This window comes from Oryctolagus cuniculus, chromosome 8 (assembly GCF_964237555.1).
Source record: "Oryctolagus cuniculus chromosome 8, mOryCun1.1, whole genome shotgun sequence".
Classification (NCBI taxonomy): Eukaryota; Metazoa; Chordata; class Mammalia; order Lagomorpha; family Leporidae; genus Oryctolagus; species Oryctolagus cuniculus.
In genome coordinates this window covers 135,007,251-135,035,072 of record NC_091439.1, presented here as the reverse complement: position 1 = coordinate 135,035,072, position 27,822 = coordinate 135,007,251, and the positions used below count along the sequence as shown (strand labels likewise).

At 35.2% G+C, this 27,822-nt stretch overlaps 1 protein-coding gene across 6 annotated transcripts in view; it reads right to left on the bottom strand.

Annotated features, from left to right (window-relative positions):
* The window catches only part of FSTL5 (follistatin like 5), an 837,077-nt gene extending 810,571 nt beyond the window's left edge, over positions 1-26,506 (bottom strand). For 2 of the 6 annotated variants that reach the window (XM_051831717.2, XM_051831719.2), the window contains exon 1: positions 26,074-26,472. The gene's annotated coding sequence lies outside the window, so the exon portion shown is untranslated. Of the gene's footprint in view, positions 1-8,805; positions 8,941-25,348; positions 25,481-26,073 lie in introns of those variants that run through there. The other 4 variants (XM_051831718.2, XM_051831715.2, XM_051831716.2 and 1 more) reach the window with 4 other exon arrangements.
* Between the last annotated feature and the right edge of the window lie 1,316 nt (positions 26,507-27,822).

The window sequence follows — 27,822 nt, the reverse complement described above, 5'->3', positions numbered from 1 at the left end:
TTCTGTTCTTCTCCATGCACTTTTTTTTAAACAGGCAGGAAGAGACAGATAGACGGACTGACAGGTAGAAAACTCCCATCTACTGATTCACTGCTCAAATGACTACAAAGTCTAATATGACAGGCCAGGGCCTAAGTCAGGAGCCAAGAGCTCGATACAAATGTCCCACATGGGCAACAGGAACCCAACCAGTTGAGCCATTCACAACCTCCATTAATAGGAAGCCAGAAAGCAGGTCCTAGACCGGGACAGTCTAACAAGAGTTGTGGGTGTCTTAACTGACATTTTAACTACTAGGCCAAACCCCTGCCCCTCCACACATTGTCACTACTGGTGCCTTTATGTTCTAAATCTTCATTTTTCACAATCTATTTGGCTTTCTATGCACACTTATGGTTCTAATTACAACACAGATAGTTCTTATACAAAAATCCTTCATATATCTTCTACTACCTTCTGCTGCTTTCCACTTTGATATACCTATAATATCTCAGAAAATGTTTCATGCTAAAAAATGCACTCTTTGTCTTCCCAATCCCCAAAGTGACAACCTCTGTGATCTTTAGGAACACTGATTCTAAAATGCACATGGCTGTGAGGGTGAGGAGACAGCAGTTTATACATGGAGAAGGAGAGGGACTGAATAGCACTCCGGAGCAAAAACAAGGCTATGATGATTATGTCTGAGGAAAACGTACCAGAAAACACAATTCATTACTAACAGTGTATCAGATTTAGGCTTTACATCTTTAGAGTTAGAGATGTCTGGATAGACAGGTGCCTAAAATCTGGGTTGGGGAAGAGTGTGGAACTTGGTCAGAGTATTATCCAAGAATCCTCTACAGAACACAAAGTCCTGAATCAATGCACCAAATTAGAAAACAGTCATAACTCTGTGCCAGACACCAAACCTATGAAAGTAGCCATGCAAATACCAAAAAGATTTAATTTTATGGAAAGTGCTATTGCAAAATTAAATATTTGTTACTTCAAGCTATGTTTCCAAAGTGCATTCTCTAGAACAGTAGTGATTTATTATTAGAAATACATAGAAAAAAACAGGTTTAGATGATCAAATAAAATTGAGAAAAGCAGAGACCAAGAAACAATTTCTGAAATATTTACCAGAGATTTTTTTAAGTTTTATTTATTTTATTTATTTGAGAGGTAGAGTTACAGATAGTGAGAGGGAGAGACAGAGAGAAAGGTCTTCCTTCCGTTGGTTCACTCCCCAAATGGCCGGAATGGCCAGAGCTGCGCCAATCCGTTGCCAGAAGCCAGGTGCTTCTTCCTGGTCTCCTATGCAGGTGCAGGGGCCCAAGCACTTGGGCCATCTTCTACTGCTTTCCCAGGCCACAGCAGAGAGCTGGACTGGAAGAGGGGCAACCGGGACTAGAACCCGGCGCCCATATGGGATGCCAGCGCCGCAGCCAGAGGATCAACCTAATGCGCCACAGCGCCGGACCCTACCAGAGATTTCAATGTGATGATGTGTACTAAAAACGTCAAAGGGAAGATGTAATATGCAGATTTTCTTAAATATAGTTAACAATAACTTAAATATACTTAACAATAATTCCTATTTTTTAAAAGAAGAATGTACTAGGGGATAAATAAACAGGAGAGTAATCTTTGGGGAAGGCTGACATCCTCTGTCACATAAATAACTTAGCAATTTTTTCTATTCAACCTGATGTCTCATCACTCAATTGGTTGTTTCCTTTATGACAATTCTGAGTTAGACATAATCCCATTTGTCTAGTTTTTCTTTTGTTTCCTATGCTTTGAGGGTCTTATCACAAAAGTCACCACATATACCGATGAACAGTAGAGTTTTTCCCTACATTTTTTTCCAGTAACTTCATAGGTCAAAGCATTAAATTTAGGTCTTTGATCCATATTAATTTGAGTTTTGTATGTGGTGAGAGGCAAGGATGGAAGTTCATTATCCTGCATATATACATCCAATTTTACCAGCACCATTTATTGAAGAGATTGTCCTTTCTCCAGTGTACAGTCTGGGCATTTTTGTTAACAAAAAGTCTGTTGGCTCTAAGCAGGTGGGTTAATTTCTGGGCTCTCTATTCTGTTCCATTGATATAGATGTTGTTTTTTATCTCAGGATCATGCTGTTTTAATTAATATAGTTTGGTAGTAAGTTCTGAAGTCAGATTTGAGGTATTGTGATGCCTCCAGCTTGATTTTTTTTTTTAATTTTTGCTAAGGATTGATTTGTCTATTTTGGGTCTTTTATGATTGCATATGAACTTTAGGATTGTTTTTTCTTTTAATTCTGTAACAAATGTCATTGGTATTTGATAGGAATAGCACTGAATCTGTAGATTGTTTTAGGTAGTAAAGACATTTAATTGGGGCCTGAGCTGTGGCGCAGTGGGTTAAAGCCCTGGCCTGCAGTACCAGTATCCCATATGGGTGCCGCTTCTAGTCCCAGCTGCTCCCCTTCTGATCCAGCTCTCTGCTATGGCCTGGGAAAGCAGTAGTTAATGGCCCAAGTCCTTAGGCCCCTGCACCCACGTGAGAGTCTCGGAGGAAACTTCTGGCTTCGGATCGGCACAGCTCCAGCCATTGCAGCCATCTGGGGAATGAACCAGTGGGTGGAAGACCTCTCTCTCTCTGTATCTCTCTCTCTCTCTAACTCTGTCTTTCAAATAAATAAAATAAATCTTTTTAAAAAAAGACATTTAATTATATTAATTCTTCTGATCCATGAGCAAGGAATATCTCTCCATCTTGTGTGTGTATGTATTCTTCATGATTTTTTAATCAATGTTTTATAATTTTCACTGTAAGCATTTTTTTACTTCTTGGTTAAATTTATTCTTAAATATTTCATTTTTTTGGTAGCTATTGTGAACGGAATTTCTTTTCTTGATTTCTTTTTTGGAAAGTTCATCAAAATGGTGTATAAAAAGTTATTGATATTAGGGAAGTATAAATCAAAATCACAATGAGATATCACCTCAAACCTGTTAGAATGACTATTATCCAAAAAACATAAAGTAACCAATGCTGACATGGATGTGGAAAATGAGTAATTCTTATACATTGTTGGTGGGAATGTAAATTAGTGCAGCCATTGAGCACCACCAGGATTTATGGCAGCACTGTTCACAACAGCCAAAATATGGGATCAACCAAGGTGCTGGATAAGGAAAATATTGTGTATATACACAATAGAGTATTATTCAGCATGAAATAACGCAATTCTATCATTCGCATCAGAATGGGCACAACTGGAGGAAACCATGTGGAGTGAAATAAGCCACACAGAGAAAGACCAACACAACATGCTCCCCATTACTCAGTGTAGGGTTAATCTTATGAGTGTAAAGTAAACTGAAAGTAGATCTTTGTATGGAAGAAGAAACAGGAGGAAGCCTGGGAGTATGAGCAGGAGGGAGGGGAGGGTGGGAAGCATCACCATGTTCCTAAATCTGTGTACGTGAAACACACGAAATTTTTATACCTTAAATAATTTTTTAAAAAAAGTTCTCCTTTATATGTGGTTTCCAAAATTTTAAAAATAATAAAAATTAAAGAAAACTTTATTCTCAGTCTTTGTCAAATTGTTAAGAATGATAGATTACCACAGCTCAATGATCTATGACTATATTTAAAAGTTACTATATAGGAGTGGAGTTGAACATCATTTCATTTGATTATTGCTTATTTCCCTTGCATATATTTCTGTTGAACTACTGCATTTTTACAATTTGTTGAACTCTTCATTTAGTGGAGCATTAAGTCATTGACTATAATGCAAATTTAAAATATGCTGTATAAAAAATAAAAAAAAAAATTGTGGGGAAAAACTACCAAAAGAGTATTTAAAGATAAAATAAATAAATAAACATCAAAATGCGGTATACTAAACAATGAGGAAATCATGTTTAAAATATACTTTACTTCTTGACAGGATTCTCATCTTTTTATATATCTAGCTATCATTATAATTTCCCAGAAAGAAAGAATGAAAACATGGTATATATTTTCTTTTTTGTTGGCTTTTTTTTTTTTTGGTCTTTCTTTTCTGGTATATATTTTCTACTTAATCCTTACCTTTATTCCATACCAAAACATTGCAACATGCATATTTTTGATTTTTTTATATCAAGAATATCATACATATTGAAACAAAGGGAAATATTTGCTGTTATTCACGCTAGGAAGAACTTTAATGGAGTCCTACTCAGTGCAGTTTAATGAATTAAATACAAATTATAATAAATGGAAAGTCAACAAAAGCTATTTTAAATGAAGTGACTATACAGAAAGATCAATGTAGATGTTTGATATTGGAATGAATAAGCCTGAACCAAAAAAAGGAGAATTAGAATTTTGACATGTAACAAAAAATTGCACATCTTTAAGTTATACATTCAGCCAGAACATTTCTTTTTTAACACTTAGAATTTTGATGAAAATACACATAAATCTTTGAAAAATTAAAATATTTTATTGAAAATATTAAATTATATTTAAATAAATGGAGACACTGATGATACTTTGGAGATAATGCTATCATAAATCTATCAATAGTCCTCAAATTGAGTTACAGAATCATTAAATTCCCAATTAAAATACCAATGTGGTTCTTAATACAACTTGATTAATTTTAAGAAGTGATATGGACACTATGAGAAACGGTGATTGATCAGCCCTTGCCCTGACTGTTGATGAACAACTTAATACTTTCTCCCTCCTAGTATTTTTTTTGTTTGTTCTACTTAACACTATTGGTTGAATACTGTAATTAATACACAGTTATTCTTCAGTGTTGATACTTAACTGAAAAAATGATCACTGTTAAATATAAGAGTGGGAATAAGAGAGAGAAGAGATGTACAATTTGGGACATGCTCAAGCTGACTTTCCCCAAACGGTAGAGTTAGAAACATACCAGGGGATTCCAATTCAATCCCATCAAGGTGGCATGTACCAATGCCATCTCACTAGTCCAAGTGATCAATTTCAGTTCACAATTGATCATAATGATAGGACTAAGAACCAAAGGGATCACATAAACAAGACTAGTGTCTGAAAATACTAACCTACAGAATAAAAAAGGGAGAGAAAGATCCTACATGGGAAGCGGGATACACAGCAGACCCATAGAATGGCAGATGTCCTAAACAGCACTCTGGCCTCAGAATCAGCCCTTAAGGCATTCGGATCCGGCTGAAATGCCCATGAGAGTATTACAGGCATGGAAAGCCAAGACACTCTGTCAAAAAAAAAAAAAAATTACCTAAATGAAAGATCTCCGCGAGTGAGATCCAAGTGGAAAGAACAGGTCATCAAAGAAGGAGATACCTTTCTCTGAAGGGAGGAGAGAACTTCCACTTTGACCATGGCCTTGTCTAAATATGATCAGAGTCGATGAACCCAGGGGGCTTCCATAGCCTTGGCAGCTCATGACAAGAGCCTAGGGAGATTACTGAGGCCATAAACAAGAGTGTCAATTTGTTAAGTCAACAACAGGAGTCACTGTGCACCTACTCCTCATGTAGGATCTCTGTCCTTAGTGTGCTGTACATTGAGACTTAATGCTATAACTAGGACTCAAACAGTATTTTTCACTTTATGTTTCTGTGTGGGAGCAAACTGTTGAAATCTTTACTTAATGTATGCTAAACTGATCTTCTATATATAAAGAGAATCGAAAATGAATCTTGATGTGAATGGAAGGGAAAATCATTTAATAGTTAAGCACAGTGAGAACTAACAACAAAAAAGACTCAGTTATTTAATAATGTGTAGGTCACTGCTGATCTTTATAGTAACATATTTCAGGAAATTATAGGATAATCATGATCAAGAGAGTTTTGTTTGTTCAGTTTAAGGATGGAGAAAATAATGCTATTCTTTTAAGCTAATGAAAATAATCAAACAGAGCAATTGATGAAGCAAAAAAAGAACACAGAACCTTTAATGCAAAGCCTTTGAGTAGCTATGAGAAGTTAATATGCATTAATTGATTTATTCCATATTTTTAAAGTAAAAAAAAAAAAACAGAAGAACTGACATTCTCAGCCATATACAGTCACATCTGTGTGAATTTTACTTTTAATCACATTACTTAAACTGCACCTCCACTTTCACTTGTATAAGAATTCCTTCACATGTGACCAAAAATTAGCCAATATTGTGTATGTATAATATCCAAAACATTGCTTTGACACAAAGAAGGATCTTGAATAATGGCAACTAGTTTTAGTACTATAATTTTTAATGAGAAAATCAACTTGAGATAATCATTTATCATTCAAAACCTCAAATATAAGGTCTATAGTATTTATCAATGTCTTTTTAAAAATTTATTACTGTATTATAATTTTTTGCTTTTATTTTAAATGTTAAATTAATATAGAGAAGATATTTAAAGAAGTTCATAGACAAAATTATAAGAACATAATGATATTTGTCTCTTTCCTTCTCATTCCTTTTTTTTTCCAATGGTAGATTTCTTTGGTTATACTCTTTCTATATATTAACTACCACGAGTAAAAGAAAATGGGATATTTTCTTTGGAGTTTGCTCATTTCACTTAACATAATGACCTCCAGTAGCATTCATTTTGTTGCAAATGTCAGGATTTCATTATATTTTATGGCTGAGTAGTATATATATATATATATATACACACATGTCTATGTATACACACACACACACAGAGCATGAGAGAGGAATATATCACATTTTCTTTATCTAACCATCAGTGACGGACCTCTAATATTTTCCAAGGCCAGTGTCTTGCAGTGTTTTCCCTACATTTCCCTCTAGTAACTTGATGGTTTCAGTTGATTTTCGTACAGACTTGTAAGCCAAGAGTCTTGTATCGAACTTCTGCACATGAAAATCTAATTTTTCGAATACTATTTGTTGAAGACTGTCCTTTCTCCAACACATTATTTTGGAATGTTTGTCAAAGATTCATTGGCTATAGTTGTGTGAACAAATATTTGGATTTTTCTGTGCCATGGGTTTCCATGTCTATTTTTTGCCAGTACCATGCTGTTATAAAAGCCCTGATGTATGTCTTGAAATCTGGCTTTGTTTTTATTAAAATTCTTTGGCTACCTGGGTTCTTTTGTGTTTCCATATAAATTTTAGGATTTTTAAATAATTTTGTGAAGAATATCCTTGGAATTCTGATTGGGATTGCACTGAATCAGTAAATTCCTCCTGGTAATATGGACATTTTGATATTATTCTTATAATCCATGTGTTTTTTTTAACATGGTAGATTGTTCCATTGTGCGGTGTCTTCTATTTCTTTTGTTAATTTTTCTAGTAGAAAACAAGTGATCTAACATTTATTTATTTATTTGATATCTTTCCAAGTTTTTGATGTAGGCACTTATTACTATAAAATTTCCTTTTAACACTGCTTTTGCTATATTCTATACGTTTTGATATGTTTTCATTTTCAATTTATTTTACTATAAGATTTTTTCTGCTAAACGGAACTGATATATGTTATTTTGTTTATAGAGATCTTAAAAATCTCTATAAAAACCTCTTAAAATTTTTGATTATAGAGATTTTAAAAATCTTTGATTTAATTAACTCCAATTTAAAATTTAAAATTTTATTGCTGTCGTCAATGGTACTGATATTACATGTTCTTTCTCTGCCATAACATTGTTGGTGTATAAGAATGGTTATTGATTTTTCTGTGTTGACTTTATATCCTGCAACTTTGCCAAATTCTCTTATGAGTTTGAATAGTCTCTTAATGTAATATTTTGGACTCCTATATAAAGGATCATGTCATCTGCAAAAAGGGATAATTTGACTTCCCCCTCTCCAATTGCATCCCTTTGATCTTTTTTTTCTTGCTTAATGGCTGCGGTTAAAACTTCCAGACCTATACTATATAATAGAATTGAGAGTGGATATTTTCGTCTGTTAATTTCTCTAGTGTCATCTATCATCATATATCAGTTCCATTTAGCAGAAAAAATCTTATAGTAAAATAAATTGAAAATGAAAACATATCAAAATGTATAGAATATAGCAAGAGTGTTAAAAGGAAATTTTATAGTAATAAGTGCCTACATCAAAAACTTGGAAAGATATCAAATAAATAAATAAATGTTAGATCATTTGTTTTCTACTAGAAAAATTAACATCTTTATTTCTTTCCATAATTAACCATTTGTAATTTATAAGTGGTTCATTTTTTCTCATATGAATGACCAACAACAAATCACTTGCAAAAGTTATTGACTTTAGCTGGAATTGCATTTAAGGTATTTGTATATCTTGCTACACTTACATGATTTAATTTGACATTATTTATATTAATATTTTAATAATGCATTTTTATTGCTTAGTATTGTTTCTTATGTAATTAAATTAAGCAAGCAGATGACTGCTTTTTAAGATCAAGATCTGTACCATAAATAATCTTTAATAAGTTTAATGGTCAGTAGGTGGTCAACACAATCATCAATGTTCCATGCAAACTGAATATGTAATTGGTTTCACTACCAATTTAAATGTACAAAGCACATTATTTTCCTTCATTTTACATTTTGTATTTAAATGGTTACTTGACCTAATTGTTTCAAGTTGCACATTTTCAATGGTACCTTGAGATTTAAAACATTATACACATTTTAAAATACTAAAGCTTAGAATCTCCAGTCCAACATTTAAGATAACAACATATTTGACCTCAGATATACACATCCACACACACACACACACACACACACACATACATGCACACCAGAAGAAACATACTTTCACAGAATTGCTAAGTAGAACTTCTCCAACCTTTTTGTTTTCTTTCCTGAAGATTGTACATTTTGAGTGTGAACATCACGGTTCTCATGACATTGCATATATTATAGTCAAAATTATTTACTGGGAAACTGCTAGCCTTTGACTCTCCCACGGTGATGCCCCAATTTCAGAGCTTCCATAATTAAGCCTAAAACAAAACCTGCTGGCAGAGTTTAAAGCTTTGGCTGTAGTATGGTGAATGCAATGAAGAACATTCATTGGTCTCCGTGGGGAAAAGGCCTTGCCTAGTGGCTGGTCTGCTGAAGATAAACAAAACGTATTCTAATGTGATCCAAAGTTAATGAACTTTCAAGCATGCCCGAAAGGAACAAAATTCAAATGCACACATCAGTGATTTATATAGCTATAACTTAATTATTTGGGAGGAATTTCCATTTGTGTTATATGTTCTATTATCGACGTAACTCAATTGGATTGCCTCCTTATATTTGCATTTTAATGCACTAAGAGGATCTAATTTGAACTTTTCTCCCAGAAGGCTATTCCAAATGGAAATTTATTTCTAAGTTACTATTTGAACTATACTTCATTCCTCACAGTCAAACATGTTAAAGATGCAATGTTGCTCAAAATCACTCAAATGCAGCCTATGTGATTAGTATGGAATCAAACACCACTTAATTTTTTTAAACAACCTTGTCAGCTCCAGATGTTGACACCAAATACAAAAACCATGCTTCCTGGTGAAGAGGTTGTGAACATCACAGTTCTTCTGAGAACTGGTAAGTACAAAGACCCAGGAGGAATAAGTTCTGATGGCTGTTTCTAACATCAGTTGTACAACACAATGTAAATAGCTAATAACTGAGTACTGTGCATTCCAATATTGGCAAGAGAATAAATCTGCAATGTTCTCATCAAAAGAGTTAAATATTTGAGGTGATGGATGTATTCATTAGCTTATCTTTTCATATTGATTCAAAAAGAATAACACCACTTTCTACCCCATAAAAATACACAATTATAATTTGTCAATATATAATTAATTTTTTTTTAAATTTTATGAAACTTTACTGACTTGATAATTGCTTCTTAAGCTTTAGAGTGAATCTATTCTAATGGAAGGATTAAACATAAAACTTCCTTTCCATAGGTAATATCTTAACTTTTTCTATCATGATTTGTATGTTCCAGTTCAGAGAATGAAAAATGCAAATCTATGATTTTCCATATGGCATAAAATGACTGATTATCCACAAAATAAACCTCTAGGTAAAGCAGAATTTTATCTCCTATTTTTATGCCTTATTTATTTGAAATATTTTTAAAATTTTTATAACAGTTTCAGATTTACAAAAGTGATAAGATAGTTCATATACTTATATTCGATAGTTGGCATATACCCAACACCTAAGTTTCTCACTATTAAAATCTTACATTAGTATGACACAATTCTCAGAAGTAATCAATTAAAGTTATTATTAACTAAATCCACGTTTTATTCTGAATTCACAGATTTTATCCAGTATACTTTTGGTTTCACAAGATCAACTTAGAACATGATATAGCATTTAGTCCTTGTATTTCTGTAGGCTCTTTTTTATTTTAATTATTTTTTTTTTTTTTTTTTTTTTTTTAAGTTTCCATATGTATTTCTTTATTTTCTTTTTTTTTTTTTTTTTTTTTAAACTTTTATTTAATGAATATAAATTTCCAAAGTACGACTTATGGATTACAATGGCTTTCCCCCCATACCGTCCCTCCCACCCACAACCCTCCCCTTTCCCACTCCCCCTCTCCTTCCATTCACATCAAGATTCATTTTCGGCCGGCGCCGCGGCTCACTAGGCTAATCCTCCGCCTAGCGGCGCCGGCACACCGGGTTCCAGTCCCGGTCGGGGCGCCGGACTCTGTCCCGGTTGCCCCCCCTCCAAGCCAGCCCTCCGCTGTGGCCAGGGAGTGCAGTGGAGGATGGCCCAGGTGCTTGGGCCCTGCACCCCATGGGAGACCAGGAAAAGCACCTGGCTCCTGGCTCCTGCCATCGGATCAGCGCGGTGCGCCGGCCGCAGCGCACCGGCCGCGGCGGCCATTGGAGGGTGAACCAACGGCAAAGGAAGACCCTTCTCTCTGTCTCTCTCTCTCACCGTCCACCCTGCCTGTCAAAAAAAAAAAAAAAAAAAAAAAAAAAAAAAAAAAAAAAAAGATTCATTTTCGATTATCTTAATATACAGAAGATCAGCTTAGTATACATTAAGTATGGATTTCAACAGTTTGCTCCCACACAGAAACATAAAGTGAAAAATAATAGATAATTTTTTAAAATGATGATGAAATCAGAGCAGACCTATTGTCATGTTTAATCCCAGTGAGAGTCAAGTTGGGAATTGATAATTTCTTTTTTTTTTTTTTTTTTTTTTTACAGAGGATCAGTTTAGTATGCATTAAGTAAGGATTTCAACAGTTTGCACCCCCATAGAAACACAAAGTGAAATATATTGTTTGAGTACTCGTTATAGCATTAAATCTCAATGTACAGCACATTAAGGATAGAGATCCTACATGAGGAGTAAGTGCACAGTGACTCCTGTTGTTGACTTTACCAATTGACACTCCTGTCTATGGCATCAGTAATCTCCCTATGCTCCAGTCATGAGTTTCCAAGGCTATGGAAGCCCTCTGAGTTCTCCGATTCTTATCTTGTTTAGACAAGGTCATAGTCCAATTCAATCCCATCGAGGTGGCATGTACCAATGCCATCTCACTGTTCCAGGTGATCAGTTTCAGTTCACAGTTGGTCATGGTGAAGGGACTGGGAGTCAAAGGGAGCACATAGACAAGTCTAGTACCTGCTAACGCTAACTGATGGAGTAAATAAAGGGGAGAGTGATCCAACATGGGCAGTGAGAATCTCAGCAGACTCATAGAATGGCAGATGTCCTAAATAGCACTCTGGCCTCAGAATCAGCCCTAAAGGCATTCGGAGCTGGCTGAAAAGTTCATGAGAGTATTTCAGGCATGGAAAGCCAAGACACTCTGGCAAAAGATCTCTGCGAGTGAGATCCCAGTGGAAAGAACAGGCCATCAAAGAAGGAGGTACCTTTCTCTGAAGGGAGGAGAGAACCTCCACTTTGACTATTTTAATTATTTTTAACAGATTCAATGTGCTTTGTAGACACAATTCTGATAACATAATGATAATCACTTCCTCCCTCTGTTCCTATCCTGGTTCCTCCTACCCTCCTCCCTCCCCCCTCCACTTTTTTTTTGTTTGTTTTTTTGAGATAACATTTTAAATTTACATTACAGTAAAAAGGCTTAATACTTCACCAAATAAGAAGTTTAACAAGTGAAAAGCAAGAAGACCCTGGTTTAGTGGGACAATAACAATGGTTCTTCCTAAATATGATCTCACTGATTTCCTCTTTTTTTTTTTTCAAATTTTATACATACACTTATCAGGAAATGAGTTTCTAAATTGAGTTCCCATTTCTTTTTAGTTCATACTCCCGACATAATATAGGAACATTGCTTTGTAAATAATGCCAATCAAATCCAGCTGCACAGTCTGGTGAATACAGCTAATAATTGAGGAGATGCTCCCATCACAAAAAAAAATGTCAAAGGTGTGAGGTGCTGGATAGGTTAAATATTTTTACTTAATCATTCTACATTCTACCCCATAAATATATATAACGATAATTTTTCAGTATGTAATAGAACAAAAATTTATAAAAAAACCATTTCACAAGAAGCTCTTTTCACAACCAAAGAGAAAACTGGATTTCAAATTTATAATAGTTCTTTGATTTCTGATTTTTTAGACATGTCCTATAATGAGGGTACAGGTTTTCTTTGCATTACAGAATTGCGCATTCACTCTTTTATTACAAGAAAATACAAAATGAATTGGTAAACCAAATTGAATTCACATCTTTGTACACTAAAATAAAGTGAACTTCAGTTCACTAACCTTTCTTTGGACTTTCTAGAAGTATTTGTGTTGTTTATATTGTTTTCTTACTCTATTTCTCATTTATTTATATTTATAAAATTAATGTTCTAAGTATATAGAATAGCAAAATGAAGGGCATTTATTTATAGCTGGCCAACTAATCCACTTTTGCTGCCTAAGTTACAGTCTAAGTTACCTAGAATTTAACATAATACTAATCAATATTTAGTTAAATTAGATGCCTAAAACTAACCAATAAATACTTTACATTGAAACTATTGGAGCCTTTCCATGTCAGGTAAGTTGGTGAACAAATTGGACTATTACAACCTGATGATCAATTCTTCCTCCTGAATACCTCAATCAGTCTATAACTCAAGAATATACCAAAGTTCAAAGAAACCAAGACAGAGCATACTATGTTTTTGTGTGTGTACAGTACATGTGAGTGTGTTTGTGTGTGAGATGGTAATTATCATGTCACCTTAAATGACTTTTATGTCTTAAATTTAGAGCTTTATTGCATTTTCAATCATTATACCTGATATATCTGAGGGTACTTCCAAAAGATCACGGAAAAGGTACCTGGCTTTGGTGTACATATTTGAAACTCTTCATTAGTTTTCTCCTAAGAGGCATTTTCATGACATTTCCTTGTATGAATGACTTCAAAGATTTTTTGCATAAAGTAAACTTATTTTTCAATTCTATTTTTCATGAATGTTTTAAGTATATATAATACATTGCCAAAATAGAATGCTGCCTATTTCAGGGTAAACATAATTAAATAACCCAATGACAATAATGAGTTATTGTCTATGTAGTTCTCCTCCCAAAAATGATAACTGTGTTTAGCTTAAACATGTACATATATTTTTGCATTGCTTATAACAGGATATGAAAATTCTTGAAATGCATGTGATGTATTGTCATACTTTTCTGAGTCAGGCATTATTAATTTACATTTCAAAAAGGAAAAATCTGACAAATCATTTTACAAATGAAGGCAGTTTTCATAATTTGAAATGAACTTTAAGTTCTATAATGGTTACAAGTGAATAACCACATTTAGTAGGCAGACAATAGAATAAACATAAGACAAGAAAGCAAACAATGTTTGAAGTTACTCTAACCAAGCTTGCTTAAGGAAAATTACTGAAAAGTCAGGACCAAAATCTGTCATATGTATCATTCATCACGTGATCATACTCTATGGTCATAAACAGAGTTATAGTTTCCAAAAAAAAAAGTTATTATGGAAATATCCCAACATTAAGTGTCTAAACATATCTGTTCAGGATTATTTAATTTTTTTTTTTTTTTTTTTTTTGGACAGGCAGAGTGGACAGTGAGAGAGAGAGACAGAGAGAAAGTTCTTCCTTTTTGCCGTTGGTTCACCATCCAATGGCCGCTACAGCCGGCACTCTGTGGCAGGCGCACTGCACTGATCTGAAGCCAGGAGCCAGGTGCTTCTCCTGGTCTCCCATGGGGTGCAGGGCCCAAGCACCTGGGCCATCCTCCACTGCACTCCCTGGCCACAGCAGAGAGCTGGCCTGGAAGAGGGGCAACCGGGACAGAATCTGGCACCCCGACCGGGACTACAACCTGGGGTGCCGGTGCCGCAGGCGGAGGATTAGCCTAGTGAGCCAGGCGCCGGCCAGGATTATTTAATTTTTTAAAATGGCTTCTTCTCCTATATCTGAAGATTAGCTTTAAAGAAAGACACGGTGTTTCTAAAATGTCAGTTTAAATATATTCTTAACGTCTTCTTGAGCTCCCTCTACTGATTTTCAGGTGGCTGTTAACTTAACCAAGATATTCAGCAAACATATGTAACTAACAAGATGCCCAGTAGTGTACTAGCATTAAGCACAGTTTTCACAGCTGGGCACACAGTCCTCCTCCAAGTATCATCAAATAAATCATACTATATGTGCACAAACAGGGAAACAAATGCAAGGAGATCATGTCACCTTCCTCAGTCCTAAAGAAACAATCAAAATCAAGCAGCTGCCAAAAAAAAAAAAAATTAAGAATTGCCAAGGGCATTTATTTGAGATTGCTGCTATGAATTGTAAACAGATACATTTCGATTGCAAAGTGTTTCCCAGAACTTTTTCCCTTGGGTTTTTTTATTTTTTTTTTAGCTCAATCAATTATAGTTTTATGAGAAATTTCACCAATGTATATAATTCAGGCAAAGTTTTGGCACAGTATGTGTGAGTTCTTTCCAGCCGTATTTCTGGGTAAATGCACTAACTTTTGATATTCTGCCAAACGATTGAGATAGTGTGTCTTTAATTACTGCATGCATTTTATATAGAAGTAGATACATTTTTATTACCATTATTTTCTTTTGAATTTTCCTTGCATGGCCCGATGATGCAAACTTTTTTTTTTTTTTGAAAATGAACACAATTACATAATACCTAATAAACACTATGGCTTTTCTAGCATGTACACAAACCCAAAATGCATTCTAAGTACTTTATATTCCCTGATAATGACAGTGTCTGAGATAATGGATCCTTTGATAGAAATACCGGCTCACTCCATCATTGCCTTGAAGGAACATACATAGCACAGCACTTAAGTTTTCTATGAAAGCATGTGAAGTTCTGAAAAAATCCACTGTACAACAGAAAAAGAGTTAGAATTTGTTCTCAGAAATCAGCTTTAAGTCCTATACTTTTCTTGCATATGCTCTGTATTGTGGGTTTAAAAGAGTAAAGAAAAAATTAACATAAATAACACATTTTGAATATAATGTCGTGTCAAACAAAAATGAAAGCTAACTACATTATCAAGAAAATTGCAAATAAAGACTCATTTTTTCATCATATGAGCCTTCTTGCTTTTTCCAACAAATTTACACTAATTACAAATGGAATGTTAGAAATTAAAGTTCATTCCAGAAGATTATTAAGGTGTCTTATCAAGTCAGGAAACTACAGAACAATGTTATTTTCCATATTTAAATGTTGAATATTCCACATTCTACCAATTTAAACAATTGATTTCCTATTCTATAAGCTCTTTCCTGAAATTCTTTGAGTTTACTAACATGTTTTTCTCAAACTTCTAGTGTCACGTAGCACATAACAATGTTCTGGCCAATGATGGACCACAGGTATAACAGCATGTATCACATGACCTAGGTGTGTATTAGGCTACATGGCCAGGACTCTGTGATGTACTGCTTGTGCTGGAAGAAATATAATCACCAAATGATGCATTTCTCAGAATGCATCTCCATCCTTAAGTAACACATGAATGTAAATATACATATAAGCATAATTACTTTTTAGAATAAGATAAGCAATGTTATCTTTGAACACAACTATTTAATGGGTACATCAGAATGACACAGTTAGCATGTAAGATAATGCCTGTCGTATGCAGCACTCTTATTTTTAGGAACTCTTTCACTGCTTTACTTTTGTTTTTCAGACCCATCAACTTCAGATACTAGACTGTCTACACTGATTCGCTGACTGTGTTTTCATGGCCAGCAGAGGAGATATACTATCTCTCTTCTTCCTGCTCTTCACCAGCACAAAGAACACGAGAGACGTAGTAGGTACTTCGTATGGTCCCTGAATTAGTAACACATTACAGTCAACATTATCTTAATTATTTTAAGAATTTTACTGTTTATGTGGAAATTAAAGATTTAATTTCTACACTTTGTGTCAAATGGATACTCCCTTAATTAAATGTAAATTACAAAAGAGGTAAGTGCAATTGCATTGTTCTGTGTAACTCCTACTGGTGAAAGTAACTGTCCAATTGTTTACCAATCTTTTATACATAAAAAATTAATAAGAAAACTTTAAAAAGACCTAAATGAAAGATATCTGTGAGTGAGATCCCAGCGGAAAGAACGGGCCATCAAAGAAGGAGGTACCTTTCTCTGAAGGGAGGAGAGAACTTCCACTTTGACTAAGACCTTGTCTAAATAAGATTGGAGTTGGTGAACTCAAAAGGCTTCCATAGTCTTGGCAGCTCATGACTAGAGTCTAGGGAGATTACTGACGCCATAAACAAGAGTGTCAAATTGTTGTCAACAACAGGAGTCACTCTGTCCTTAATGTGTTGTCCAATGTGAAGTAATGCTATAACTAGTACTTACTCAAACAGTACTTTACACTTTGTGTTTCTGTGTGGGTGCAAACTGTTGAAATCTTTACTTAGTATATGCTAAATTGATCTTCTGTATATAAAGAGAATTGAAAATGAATCTTTTTGTGAATGGAAGGGGAGAGGGAGTGGGAGATGGGAGGGTTGTGGGTGGGAGGGAAGTTATGGGGCGGGGGGAGCCAGTATAATCCAAAAGATGTTCTTTAGAAATTTATATTTATTAAATAAAAGTTAAAAATAAATAAAACGAAAATACAAAAAAATAAGAAAAATTAGTAGTATCACACATGTGACATTCTTATCAATGATGGCATTCTTCTAAAATACAAAAATTTTTTTCAAAGTAAATATAAAATAGATGCCTTCCTTTTTCCTAAATAGCATATGTAAATACTAATTTTACCTTAAATTATAATTGTACATGTTGGATTTTAATAGCTAGATGCTAATGAATTTGGTTAATGCTTCTAGATTTCAAATTTGAGCAATTTATACATTTTCCCATTCTTCAAAAATTTGGTCTCTGAATAACTGAAGACCATAAAATGGGTGTTTTATTTATTTTTCCCAGAAACCTTTTATTTAAGGTATACAATCTTTAAGTATTTCACAAATACAAATTTAGGAACATAGTGATTTTCCCACACTACCCTCCCTCCCGCCCTAACTCCAACCCTTCTTTCTCCCCCATCTCCTATTCTCAATCTTATTTTTTACTAAGATCTATTTTCAATTAACTTAATACACCTAAGATTAACCCTACACTAAGTACAGAGTTCAACACATACTATGCAAAAAAAAAGTGTTCCTTAACAGTTGAGACAAGTATTGTTCAAAGTCTTCACATCTCAAAGTGTCAATTTCAATTCTACATATTACCATTTAGGGTTTTACTGTTATATTATTTCATGCAATATGGAATTCTTCCATGAAAATGAGAAATTTATATTTAAAACTACATCCTATGGCTAATTAGAAGAACTTAAAAGGAGGCAGAGGCTTTCAACTCAATATTATAAACATCAGAGACACATTTATATTTTTAACACAAAAAGTTCATTGTAATTTAAAAATGTATGAGATATAAAATCTCTATCCATTTTATGTTTTTCAAGTATTCAGAGACCAAAGAGAAGAATGGAAAAATTGTATAGATTGCTCAAATTTAAAATCTAAAAACATTAGCCAAATTCAAATAGCATCGAGCTATTATAGTCCAACATGTACAATTATAATTTTATGTAAACATTGCATAACAAAAGCAAACATGAGGAATAAACTTCATTGAGAATTTATTACTAACATATTCAAGCATTAATTTTAAAATACGCAGCTGTTTACACATGGAAGGAATTCTAGGACTCATCCTATTAAAGTATTAATTACAAAGAACAGCCAAAGATACATTAAAAAATCCAAAAGCAATTCAACTCTGCCCAGTGCACAATTCAGATTGTAAATGTGGGGCTGAGAAAGATCTCGGGACAACGTAGTCATGCATAAAGAGTCCAGGATTCAAAAAGAACTTTAACTGCACACAGTGGGAAGAATTCTAATGTGAGTTAGAATTATGCTCTTGTATAGTCTTGTGTAATCATCTCATCTTGTGTGTACAGGCAAGACTGGTAACTTGCTTTTGACCAACAGAACACAGGGAAGGTGATATGATACTGCTCTTGTAGTCCTGTCACACTATATGGCAAAGAGAAAAGGATTTTAACAAGGTAATTGAAGTCCCCAATCAGTCGACTTTGTGTATATCATAATAGAAGTTATTCCAGCTGGACCTAACTTGGTAATGTAGACCATTAAAAGTGGATCTAGAGGTCAGCAACTGAGTAAACCAGAGAGATCCATCCATGATCCTAGAAGAAACCAACCTCTACAAAGTGTGCGTTGCATAGAAGCAAATCCTGTCAACAACCAGATGATCCTAGAGAAGAACACTGAGTTTCAGATAAAAACACAGCTGTGGTTTAAACCTCGATTGTGTGATTTTTAACCCAGGACCCAGCTAACCTGCACCCAGATGCAGGCCTCATAGAAACCATTAGAGAATAACATTTAAGCCACTAAGTTTGTGGCAATTTTTTCTATAACAATGAAAATCTACCATATATGTCTGAAAAAAATGGACATCTAAGTGATATCTGGGATGACACTGACATGAAATTTACGGCAACAAACGCTACAGACTCCAAGAAGCAAATATGAGTACAATCTGCTGTTCTGAAAATGTAACTAAGCTGGACTACATACATAGCTAAACCTACTGGAAATACAGCAGTTCAGGCAGGGAATTGCATTTAGGGAGGTGAGGAGCCACGCTTTCTATTTATACTTGCATTGGCTTTATAGTCACATATGCACTACACATACGAGAAAGCTGAAAATCAGATTCGCTACTTACCATGAGTAAAACCAATCAGAAGATCTTAAAAGGGGGCAAAGGTTCTCAGCTCAATGTAATATATGTTAGAGACACATTTATAATTTTTAACACAAAAAGTATACTTTATTCAAAAAATATAGGACTTAAAATATCTGTATTAGCACAGAACAATGATTATGATCTGATTGTGTAGCTGGTTTCAGACAGAATTTGGTCTTGGGATCAGCTCTGTTGGCAACATAACTCTTTACATCTTGGTTTCTCTCTATCTATAACACAGGGTATTGTGAATAATGAAAGGAAATCATATTTATAGATGCTTAACACCAGGTATAGAATAATATGAGTCATCAAAAATTTTAGCTGTTATTGAAACTTTTAATTATTATTAAAACAAGAAGAAATAAAAATAATAGAAGCCTATGGAAATAATGTCGAAAGAATTCTGGGTGAGACTGCACAATATGGGTCTAGGCAAAAGTGACATGAAGAAAGCACAGAGAATAGAGAATTAGATAAAGCTACATTGCAAAGGGAGGAATGGCAAAACTTGCAGACTCACTGTAAGTAGTGTAGAAAGAATGATGCATGTTTTAAATATCTATGAATATTCAAAAATGAATGGAAAAAATCATTAACTAGCAGGGAGAAAAACTGCTTGAGGACCATGATAGGGGTAAGATGATGAGTTCAAATGTGTTGTCACCCTACAATCAGAGTTAAAAGGTAGAGCAGAACCTTGTAAATACATTAATGTAGTATAAATCTTAGTTAGAGCAACAGATTTGGAAGCGGTCTAAAAAGATATGATAATTGTTAACTGTTGGAGTGAATGGACTCCTGCAGAGCTCCATGGAGAATGAACAGTGAGCCACATGAGCAGTATACACCTGATGCAAAAATTTCAAGAGTAAAAACTTTTATTCCAGGCTTCATTTCACAAGTGAAAAACTAAGTGTTGCTATTTAGTGTGTAAAACATTAAATAGAACATCCTGACATTTTTCCACATTAAAATTAGATTTTCTCCACAAAAATCAAACTTCTTCCTCTTGGGATTCATTTAATAAGGTCAACTAGTTGCCTGTATAATGGGTATTCACTGGGGAATCTGACACAACTCTGTGCCTCACCTGGGAGCTGTGTTGGAACTGTGACCAACAAGAGCCACCTACTCTCCCTTTCAGTCACCCTAAACACCACATGAAAACAAAGAGCAGGAACTAGTAGTCAATCTTGCCCTTTGCCCCAGAGAGAATTAGGAACGATATAATAAAGCACTGAAATTATTAAATCACCATTTTTGATACTGTGCTACAAAGTAGTAATTCATTGTGATAATATATTTCATCATAAGACCTATTCAGAATATTAGCATCTAACTAGTCTGATGGTTTAAACGTGAGAAGCAATTGGTATACAAGTGATGACTGCTGGAAGTGGGCTTAAGGTTACCAAATATTTGTATTGAATTTACTGTTTTAATGTCCAGTAGGTCTTTCCAGGGGGATGAGAAGGAACATGAGCTATATATTATTTTTTAGGTGCAGTAGAAACAGAATTTACTGCTAATATTTTGAATAGACTATAACATCAGACAATGAGAATGAGATGGGAGAGGAAGTAGGAGGTGGGACGGTTTGGGGGTATGAGGGCGGGTATGGGGGGAAGAACCTCTATAATCCAAAAGTTGTTCCTAGGAAATTTATATTTATTAAGATAAGACAATGTAGCATCTTTGTAACATTAAAGACAGAGAAAATATTCCTTTAGAACTTTTGTATCATGCATGCTAAAATGTATATACCCAAGAGTATATGCTCTAAGATAATTTTGATACAACTTAGCAATTAAGGAATAGTCTTGGGGAAATAATTAGAAGCAATCATATTTAATAAATAAAATATCATAGAAAAATGGCATACTTCTGGATAAGACACATTCAGTTGAATAAGTGACCTGAATGGAAGTACCAAATGGACACAGATAGCTGGTGAATTTGTTTTTTTTCATATTGCTAGTTGGGTTAACATCAGAGAAATATAGAGGTTTGGTGTGAATTTTTGCTTTTCTCATATTTAAAATAAAAATATCAACTTTTACAACTGTATGTAGGTGATAAATGACTTAATGGGTAAGGCAACTTAATATGAATAAAATATATGATTATATGGGTCCCTATTGACTCTTTGAATGGGATGTATTTCTGTTCTGAGCAAGTAAATCCAAGTTCAAAGGACCAATATTCAAATGTCAGTACTTATTCCTTTGGAAGCAGCAAATGCTTTCACTAGTAGCAATGTTCTTTTTCTTTAGAAATACACAAGGCCTACCTACCTAATCCTAAATCAGGCAGTCCACAGTATGACTGGCATTACAATTGCTGGGGAAGAGGGGCACATAACCCCAGAGGACATGTAGGCACTAGTCTATTCAAGTGAGAAAAAAACTTCTAGGGTTTTATGAATTAAAAAAAAAAAAATAAAAGGCCTGGTGGTCATTAAAACACTATCTAATGTGTTTTGTGGAAGTGGTCCAACTACAAAAGGCAAATTATCTCCATTTCATCATCACCTTTGGGGAATGTAGTTTAGGTGTGCATGTTTTAATTGGTGCCTTGGTGCTATTTTTTCAGGGAAAGTATATCACTACGGTAACTTTCTTTTAACTGTCAATTACACTGAATATATTTGAATAAAACTCAATGAAAAAGTATTTTTTAATCTTTTGCATTGTGCTTTGGAATAGTCAGCAATGCTATGAACCAGTTATGAGTTAGAATATATTCTCTGTATTGACATGCAAATGAACTCACTAAGCAATCACTTTGCTTTAGAGATTTACATAATCTGATACCCTAAGACACATTAAATTAATTATTTAGTTTTAGAGCAAAAAAGTTCAGAGTTAAGCTGCTCTTCTTCCCACATTTTACCATGTGTAGGCATGAAGACATTGGAACATAAGGAATAAAATTATTTTATATGAAAGGATATCCAGGCTCTGTTCCTTAGATTGCATGGCTTATTACCAGAGGTATACAGGAAGCAAAGCTAATGTATCTCTTTTATAGACATTAATTTCCAAACCCTTTATCAGAACTCATATTTTTTCAGAATGTATAGACTATAAGCTCTTCATTATGTGCATATAATTATTTCTTGTTCCTGGCAGATTGTGGTTTCCAATTGTCCCTCTCTTGCCAATCAGCAGGAGAGTATCTGAATGGTATTTTCATGCCAAAAAACCAATATGTGCTCAAGCATAGTAGCCTAAATAAAAAATAACAATAATTAGAAGGCACATTTGCCACTAAAAATTAAATACTATATTACAGTTTATTATGTAAATATTTTTGTATTAGGCAGTGTATCTTGGATATGCATGTTCTAGATTATCCCCTTGTATGTTTACTGTAGAATAAAATCAAGCAAAATGCATACACACACACACACACACACACACTGTGCCAATTTTTAATTCTTCCTCTTTCAGAAAACCCATATTGAGACTTATTGGAGTCCTGAGTTTATCTTACCACTATCTCATTCATTATGATAACATTAATTCCTCAATACCAAGGAGATTTTAAAGCACGCAGGGACCAATTTCTTTACTGCATGACCACCAGATTAATTGGAAAATTAGGATATTTCCTCTAGGGCTCAAACAGCTCACCTTAAGTAGACTATACCCAAAGGTGCTAGAGGTGTTGAAGCAGAAGGTGATTAAATCTGTTTGGAAGGGATAATTGGTCACCTGGCTGTTACAATGATGCAAACAACAGGAAGTATTTATTTTTTCAAGCTTGTTAGTTGGTGGGGGGTGGTCTTTTGAGTTCTAAGTAACAACAACAAAAAAAAACTAGAGTGAGTGAGTACTGCAATTTAGGGCAAGCATGAAATACTGTAAGACATAATTCAAAGTCTTTGAGTCTCATTGTTAAATGTGTCTTAAAAATTAAAAATAAATCAGCAATTATTCAAAGTAAATTCTCAACACACTACTAATCACATAATCTCTTAAATTTCACTTTAAAATTTATTTGTAACATGTTTCCAAACTTTTCAGAATATTGCAGGATTATTAATTCTTGCTGTATTTCTCTACTGTCCATATAAATAAAGAAAAAAGAAAGCAATAGGTAGACTTGATAACAGAAAAGTCAAATTGTTTAAAAGTTATTTAAATCTCACAAAACAGATACAAGAATTTTTGTAATGAAAAATAATCTGTCTAGCAACTTCATTTTTATTTAATACTGATCATTTTCTCTTAAGAAATAATTTTAATAAACAACTTGAGTATGTCATGAATCATGCAGTTACATGAGTAATTTCCCACACACTCTGTGAAAGTACATCATCATGAAACACACAGTGCTAGTGATAGTAATGAAATGAATTAATGATATAACAACATATCCAATATTGGTGCTGAGTATGTAAAATTGCATTTTACACAAATAAATTTTAACTCTAATATTTGGCTGTAAGGCAAAGAATTAATGTGGGCCACAACATCTGATTATCTTTCATGAGTTTCTTCAAGTTGGCAATTTTATTAGTTTACTGTGGGAAACCCATGCTGGGTCCAAATAGTGTCCCCTACACGCTACATGTGGGGTTATCATGGGGACCTAGGTTTACCTTACTTCAGAACTAAGTAAACTAAATGTGTAGAAAAGTCAGGAAAATGCTTTTAATATTTTAAATTGGAAGTCTCATCAAATTGACTTTGGGCATCATTATCACTTGTATCATCTTTTCATTTTAGTATCTAACCACCTCAAGAAATTAACACTAAATTTCTCTGAAAAGAATTCCAGATATTGGCAGCTTGGTGTAACTGTTTATACTGGAAGAAGGACATGCATCTTAGAAAACTTTGTGTAAACATAAGTCAGTGAGATACTTAAATAAATTTAAATTAGTTTTATATATGTTACTACCCTTCAAGTAAGTTATAAAATTAGGATATACATTATCACTTAAAGATACGTAAAATAAAATTTAAAATTAAAAAAATCATAGTACTCTTTCTACTTCCACAGTATGAACACTTAAAATAATTAATTTTTAAAAATTTCAAAATTAATAGTGGTAAAGAATGATTTTTATGGGTGCCTGAAGGAGATTGCTATAAACTTGCTGGCCTAGGGCAACATGTAGTCTTTTTTGTCTATCTGCTCAGTCTTTAAAAATCTATGAATTTTTGACATAAGATCACATGACTGGCAGGACTCCTACAAAGAACATATGCTTAGTGTAAAACATGGGACCAACTAAAAAGGATTTAGATTTGACACCTAGTGTTGGCAACAATGTCTGTTTTCTTTAGCAATCACTTTCACATAGGGCTGTGTTGTAAATCAAATGAAAAATCTCTACCCAAAGGAACTAATTTAAATCATAAACTCTAAAACAAAAGTTCAATCAAGTAACTCTAATGCAAGTAGATATCTTATAGTTAAAAATACACAAGTATTTAAAATCAACATACTCTTAGCTGCAAAAAAACACATTGCTAATCAGTTTAATGGTAACTGTCCTGTATGAAACAGCTTTATATTTTACCCATTATTGTTAATGTAAGACTCTACTTGCAACCTGAACTCTCTCCCTGAAATGTAAAGGAAACCCCCACCAACGTTTTTCCAGTCACCATTTATACTTATTCTAATGTCAATGACATAAATGAAAGATCACAATTCTGTGTATCAGACCAGACATTATTACTGTCAAATAAAGTCCTGAATAGTAATAAGAAATACAGGGAGCACCAGATAACTTCTGTCGTGCAATTGCTACTATGAGAAGTACTGTTCAGTGGTTTTCCACCCTGAATTCTTTCTCCATACACATTCAGAACACACTGCCAATTGACAAAAGGAACATAGCTTCAAAAAAAAAAAATCTCTTAAGTAGAGAAAAGCTCTCTGTTAAGCATACAAGAGGTTAAACATTGCTGAAATACCGAGACATTTTCTCAGCCCACGCTTCGCAGTTCCATTCAATCACCAACAGCTGTAGCGACTATAATACAAGCTAATACTGTATTATTAAATCAGAGCTTCTTATTTGCACTCACCTCTAACCTGAGGGGGCTGGAAGGCGATGACATTCACTAGTCAGCAGCAGAACAAATAGCCCTCAACTTTGAAATGCACATGACCTTGGCGTGTGGAATTCTGAGAGACTGAGTTTCACAAGTTCTATTTGGATCTACTGCATAACAACACATCTAAATGAACGCAGCATGGTGCAAATGTTGCCATCCTTACCTCCTCCCCTCCAAAAAAAATTGTTCAGAGAGCTCTACACTTTGCAGCTCTTGTTTTAGATACAAGAAGTGTACTGATAAATCAGAGATTAGTCCATTCAATTTTTCTGGACTGCATTTGTTTAAAACAACTTGTTGGTTGATTCATTTAATAGCATTTGTTAACATATTTGAGGGCTTTGGTTGACTGTTTCCTGTCCCTTGAACCATGCTGGAAGTGTTGCTCTAAAAATATTTATATTTTTAAAGCAAGATATAACAGGATAACATTAACTTCACACACACACACACACACACACACACACACACACACACCCCTTTCAACTTCCCTCTAGAATTCAGTGCAAAGCTACACAGATGTCCTAGTAATAGTAACGAAGATAGTAATTCTTAAGATATTTTTGCAGCGATTAGCAAAAGTCCTCTTGCACACTGTTAAAATAAGCATAACTTATTTTCAATTTTTTTTTTGTATGGCAGTCTGCATTTCTCTCCCCACTTGTCATCATTTATAACAATATTCATTTTCTTACCTTATTTTAAGTCAAGAAAATCCCCCCAGAAAGGTTCCTACACGGTGTGGATGTATAGATCACAGTTTTGGAAAGCAGCAAAACACCACCACCAGAAAGACCGTCTTAGCTGGGGAAAAAATTCAAAATAGTTTGGTCTAAAACTATGGAAATCTCCAAAGTCACGGCTGAATGGGCGCCCAGCTGGCAAACGGAGGACTCTTTCCCACGTCCGACAGCACACTCCTTTGTCAAGTTGTGACGGGTCCTGCGTGCGCGAAGCGGGTGCCCCAGGGCACAGAGGGTGCAGGAGGGCGTCGCCCCCCGGGGTCGCCCCAGATTCAGCACCGCCCGCGCGGCGGACAGCACCAGCTCCGCTCGCCTCCCGCTAGTCTCAGTCTCTGAACCGGGCCGATGCTCGCGCCTCCTCCCCAGGCAGGAGCAGCTGCCACTCAGCCCGGGCCGCGCCGCCCCCACCGTCTGACGTAACTGCTTTGCATATCCCCCCGCGGGGAGCTGAGGGCTCGGGCGAGGGCCACTCGCGGCCGTCAGGGCGCCCAGATTCAGGCTGACGATCGGCGTGGGCATCCCGGGCCCTGGAGGCTGACGCGCAGCAGGTGCAGCGGAGCCGGAACGCTCGCTCGCGCCCGGCTGGGAGCGCGGCGTCCGTGCACCCTCCTAGGCAGGAGGAGGGGGCGGCGGGTTAGGCGGGGCGCCGAGGGAGGAGAGCCAGAGGGGGCGCCTTCGCCCAGCCTGTTTTATTTTTAAAACGCGCGATCCTTCCGACCTCCCTGGCCAAACTTTGCTCCCTCTCCCTGCCATTTCGCTATTGCAAGGGGCGTGCGTTTGGTGTCCCTGCACGCTTCTCTGGGCTCCGGGAGCTGCGGGAGGGAGTCGCTGCTGCAGAAACTTGTTTGGAGGAAAAAACAAATGCTTGGGAGCTGGGGAGAAAAAATGTGGAAGCTTGCGAGGCTCATCATGGCTCGTCGACAGATTCTTTTACAATTTTATATGAGTGCTGCGTAGTATTTAGCAGCCAGCAAATACCTTCCTGTAAAACCTGCTAAACCTCCCTATTCGTGATTTAAATATTCTGTCAAGCCCTATTAAGTTGGAGAGTGAAGGGTTAAAAAAATATTAAAACAGTGAAAGTACCCAGATTCAACTTTCACTGTCAAAATCCTGAAGGTTATGCAATATTTATTATGTGTAATATATCAATTGTTCCATGAAAGATGGGATATGCTGGAAGCATTTCATGGCCTTTAGCAGTCCTCTCAGCGCCTGTGATGTTTCTGTCTCACAGAAGCACTGAGGCTTTGACAGCAAGAGGAAGGGGGCCTGCCCTTCCAAATTCCACTGACTGCTTAACACCGGAAAGGAACACTTTTAGTGAACTGAAGCGGTCAGCCATCCAGAGGGGTCATTATTCACATACCATCCACACCACACGCCCCACCTGCAGCTATCAGTAACTTACTTATTTATATAAGGAAAAGGGCATCTGATGCTATGTCTAAATTTTCTTAAATTGGATGAAGCTTTTTTCACAATGGAAAAGTTTATTACAAAGTATACATTTAACATGTTTTCCATCAGAACGCAGGCCTACTGATTTATATAGTCTTCCAGGAGTCCATTATAAATTAACATTGGATCTGCTCATCAGTGTTTTCAGGAACTCTGATCAAATGAATACACTTGTTTGTTTCTCCATCAAGACAAGTGACTAATACACTTGGCTTTCTATAATGCATAAGATATTATTCA